We start from the raw sequence: 5,186 nt of genomic DNA, 5'->3' as shown, positions 1-5,186 counted from the left end.
ATTAAACCCCCAAAATATGACTATCCAGAGTTGGGACCAGGAAGCAGAGTTGCAGTCTTACACGCCTCTCTGCAGCGTCTATCCTCCTGCTACCCCCAAAAACCCATCTCCATTGAGACTGTGTCAGCTCCCAAACAGACAAAAAACAAACTAAAACCAGCAATAAACAACTTAAACATAAAAATCACAAAGAAAGAACAATACAGTATCCACATCTGAACCAAAGAGTAAAACAGTGAAATGTGGATTATTAAATATTAGGTCTCACTCCTCCAAGTCTCTGTTAGTACATGACTTAATAATTGATCAACAAATCAATTTACTCTGCCTTACAGAAACCTGGTTGCAGCAGGATGATTATGTTAGTTTAAATGAATCAACACCCCGAGTCATTCTAACTACCAGAAACCTCGAAGCACAGGCCGAGGGGCGGTGTGGCAGCAATTTTTCACACCAGCCTATTAATTAACGAAAGACCAAGACAGACTTTTAATTCATTTGAAAGCCTGATGCTTAGCCTTGTCCACCCCAGCTGTACAACTCAGAAACCAGTCTTACTTGTTATCATCTATCGTCCACCTGGGCCTTACACAGAGTTTCTCTCTGATTTCTCAGACTTTTATCTGATTTAGTGCTCAGCTCAGATAAAATAATTATTGTGGGTGATTTTAACATCCATGTAGATGCTAAAAATGACAGCCTCAACATCGCATTTAATCTGTTATTAGACTCAATTGGCTTCTCTCAAAATGTAAAAGAACCCACCCACCACTTTAATCACACTCTAGATCTTGTTTTAACATATGGCATAGAAACTGAACATTTAACAGTGTTTCCTGAAAACCCTCTGCTGTCTGATCATTTCCTGATAACATTTACATTTACAATAACTGATTACACAGCAGTGGAGAGTAGACTTTATCAAAGTAGATGTCTTTCTGAAAGTGCTGTAACTAAGTTTAAGAATATAATCCACCCACTGTTATCATCTTCAATGCCCTGTACCAACATAGAGCAGAGCAGCTATCTGAACGCTACTCCAACAGAGGTCGATTATCTTGTTAATAATTTTACCTCCTCACTACGCATTTACTCTGGATACTGTAGCTCCAGTGAAAACTAAGGTCTCAAATCAGAAGTACCTGACTCCGTGGTATAATTCTCAAACATGTAGCCTAAAGCAGATGACTCGTAAGCTGGAGAGGAAATGGCGTGTCACAAATTTAGAGGATCATCATTTAGCCTGGAGAAATAGTTTGCTGCTTTATAAGAAAGCCCTCCGCAAAGCCAGAACATCTTACTATTCGTCACTGATTGAAGAAAATAAGAACAACCCCAGGTTTCTCTTCAGCACTGTAGCCAGGCTGACAAAAGTCAGAGCTCTACTGAGCCAACAATCCCTTTAACGTTAACTAGTAATGACTTCATGAACTTCTTCACAAATAAAATTTTTATCATTAGAGAAAAAATTACCAATAATCATCCCACAGATGTAATATTATCTACAGCTACTTTTAGTACCATCGATGTTAAGTTAAACTCTTTTCTCCAATTGATCTTTCTGAGTTAACTTCAATAATTACTTCCTCCAAACCATCAACGTGTCTTTTAGACCCCATTCCTACAAAACTGCTCAAAGAAGTCCTGCCATTAATTAATGCTTCAATCTTAAATATGATCAACCTATCTCTAATAATCGGCTATGTACCACAGGCCTTCAAGGTGGCTGTAGTTAAACCGTTACTTACAAAGCCATCTCTAGACCCAGCTGTCTTAGCTAATTATAGGCCAATCTCCAACCTTCCTTTCATATCAAACATCCTTGAAAGAGTAGTTGTCAAACAGCTAACAGATCATCTGCAGAGGAATGGCTTATTTGAAGCGTTTCAGTCAGGTTTCAGAGCTCATCACAGCACAGAAACAGCTTTAGTGAAGGTTACAAATGATCTTCTTATGGCCTCTGACAGTGGACTCATCTCTGTGCTTGTCCTGCTAGACCTCAGTGCTGCGTTTGATACTGTTGACCATAATATCCTATTAGAGCGATTAGAACATGCTGTAGGTCAGGGGTCCCCAATCCCAGTCCACGAGGGCCGGTGTCCCTGCAGGTTTTAGATCTCACCCTGGGTCAGCACACCTGAATCACATGATTAGTTCATTATCAGGCCTCTGGAGAACTTCAGGGATGTCGAGAAGGTCATTTATCCATTTAAATCAGCTGTGATGGATCAAGGACACATCTTAAACCTGCAGGGACACCGGCCCTCATGGACTGGGATTGGGGACCCCTGCTGTAGGTATTACAGGTACTGCACTGCAGTGGTTTGTATCATATCTATCTAATAGACTCCAGTTTGTACATGTAAATGGAGAGTCCTCTTCACACACTAAGGTCAATTATGGTGTTCCACAGGGTTCAGTGCTAGGACCAATTCTATTTACATTATACATGCTTCCCCTAGGCAGCATCATTAGAAGACATAGCATAAATTTTCACTGCTATGCAGATGACACGCAGCTCTATCTATCCATGAAGCCAGGTAACACACACCAATTAGTTAAACTGCAGGAATGTCTTAAAGACATAAAGACCTGGATGGTCGCTAACTTCCTGCTTCTTAATTCAGATCAAACTGAGGTTATTGTACTCGGCCCTGAAAATATCAGAAATATGGTATCTAAGCAGATTCTTACTCTGGATGGCATTACCTTGGCCTCCAGTAATGCTGTGAGGAACCTTGGAGTCATTTTTGACCAGGATATATCCTTCAGAGCACATATTAAACAAATATGTAAGACTGCTTTCTTCCATTTGTGCAACATCTCTAAAATTAGAAATATCCTGTCTCAGAGTGACACTGAAAAACTAGTTCATGCATTTATTACTTCCAGGCTGGACTACTGTAATTCATTATTATCAGGATGTCCTAAAAACTCACTGAAAAGCCTTCAGCTGATCCAAAATGCTGCAGCAAGAGTCCTGACAGGGACTAGAAAGAGAGAGCAGATTCCTCCTGTTTTGGCTTCCCTTCATTGGCTTCCTGTTAAATCTAGAATTGAATTCAAAATCCTGCTCCTCACATACAAGGTCTTAAATAATCAGGCCCCATCTGATCTTAATGACCTTGTAGTACCATATCACCCTATTAGAGCACTTTGCTCTCGCACTGCAGCCCTACTTGTTGTTCCTAGAGTATTTAAAAGTAGAATGGGAGGCAGAGCCTTCAGTTTTCAGGCCCCTCTTCTGTGGAACCAGCTTCCAGTTTGGATTCAGGAGACAGACACTATCTCTACTTTCAAGATTAGGCTTCAAACTTTCCTTTTTGCTAAAGCATATAGTTAGGGCTGGACCAGGTGACCCTGAATCCTCCCTTAGTTATGCTGCAATAGACGTAGGCTGCCGGGGATTCCCATGATGCATTGAGTTTTTCCTTTCCAGTCACCTTTCTCACTCACTATGTGTTAATAGACCTCTCTGCACTGAATCATATCTGTTATTAATCTCTGTCTCTCTTCCACAGCATGTCTTTATCCTGTTTTCCTTCTTCACCCCAACCGGTCGCAGCAGATGGCCCCGCCCCTCCCTGAGCCTGGTTCTGCCGGAGGTTTCTTCCTGTTAAAAGGGAGTTTTTCCTTCCCACTGTCGCCAAAGTGCTTGCTCATAGGGGGTCATATGATTGTTGGGTTTTTCTCTGTATTTATTATTGTGCTATCTACTGTACAATATAAAGCGCCTTGAGGCGACTTTTGTTGTGATTTGGCGCTATACAAATAAAATTGAATTGAATTGAATTGAATAGATGACTTCAGCGCTTTGACATGGATGGTAGTGAAAGCAGGAAATGACAAATGTAGCAGAGCAGCAGCATTTAACACGTCTGAGCTGGAAACAGAAACTCTGGTATGAACATCATTTATAGAACAGCTTCCAGCTTCTTTTGCTACAGTTTGGATGGGTTTGCATTTAAAGATGCAACGAGACTGAAATGGTTAGGGTCAGGAGGTCAAAGGTCAGAGCTCCAGTGGGTCTGAGGGTGGCCTCACGCTGGAGAAGGATGAAGGAGTCTGACCTGAGCCAGTGTTTGACATGAACACATCAGCACTGCTATCAGTGAGCCTAATGACAGCCGTTAGCCTCATTTTAGTGTTTCATCATTGAAAAACACTTCCTGTCACTGTGGTGGTTACAGTGACATCATGCAGTTTGTGTTTTGACCTCCAGAGGGCGACAAATCAGCACAGACAGAGAGCTCCATTCAAACTTTGCTGCCATCAGTAATAATTCTTCAAATATAATCATCAGTGTTTGAGCAGTTATGATATCAGGGACAATCTAGACATGTGTGACAATACTGAACATGTCACATGACCCACCTTAAACATCATGTGATCCACTCTCAGTCTGCACTTTCATTCATGACTTCAACAGGTTGAAATGAGCTTTGAAGAAACATTCAGTGAAATAAATCTTTCATCACAGGATTCATGTGAGCAGCAGATGAACTTTGTACCAACAACATGTTCAATAACAGAGTCTGAATGAAGCTCAGGTACTGATGCTGCTCCCTGATTGGACGGTTGGTTTCAGCTCTGCTCTCAGTCTTTACTGCACAGGCGAAGGTAGAAAGTGTGTCTGGATCTATAGACTGGAAACAGAGAAACATGCTGAACATTTGAAGCTTTGCAGCAGAAATGTTCATGTTACAAATACAGCAGAGCTGATCTGGGATCAGTGTGTTCACACCTGCAGCTACAACAAGGTTTCATGTCTCCACACGTCAGCATGTGAACTTTACTCTGACTCAGTCTGAGCAGTCAGATGGCATATTTTTAAACAAGCATATCAAAACACACACAGCTGAGCCCCTCCCACCTGTGCTGAGTTTCAGATGGACTCCCGCCTCCTTCCAGGAAGCAGCTCACCTGTGTGTCCGTGTTTAGTGTCCAGGTGTGGAGTGGAGCTTGTTGTTGGTGTGTGAAGAAACTGTAAGTTTGCTTTGTTTCCTCCTTTAACAGTTTGTCTTTGTATTCATGGAATCAGCACAAGCTAAAAAAGTCAGAAGTTAGTTTATAGATTCTCATGTCTGACTCTGCTTTAAAATACTGCGTCATAAAATGTCCACTTTGTTCACACCATAAACGGGTTTGACAGGTTTTACATTTCAGACTTTGACTGCAGGATCAAG

Source organism: Oreochromis aureus, linkage group 3, assembly GCF_013358895.1.
Source record: "Oreochromis aureus strain Israel breed Guangdong linkage group 3, ZZ_aureus, whole genome shotgun sequence".
Taxonomy (NCBI): Eukaryota; Metazoa; Chordata; class Actinopteri; order Cichliformes; family Cichlidae; genus Oreochromis; species Oreochromis aureus.
Note: the sequence above shows the minus strand (reverse complement) of the source record.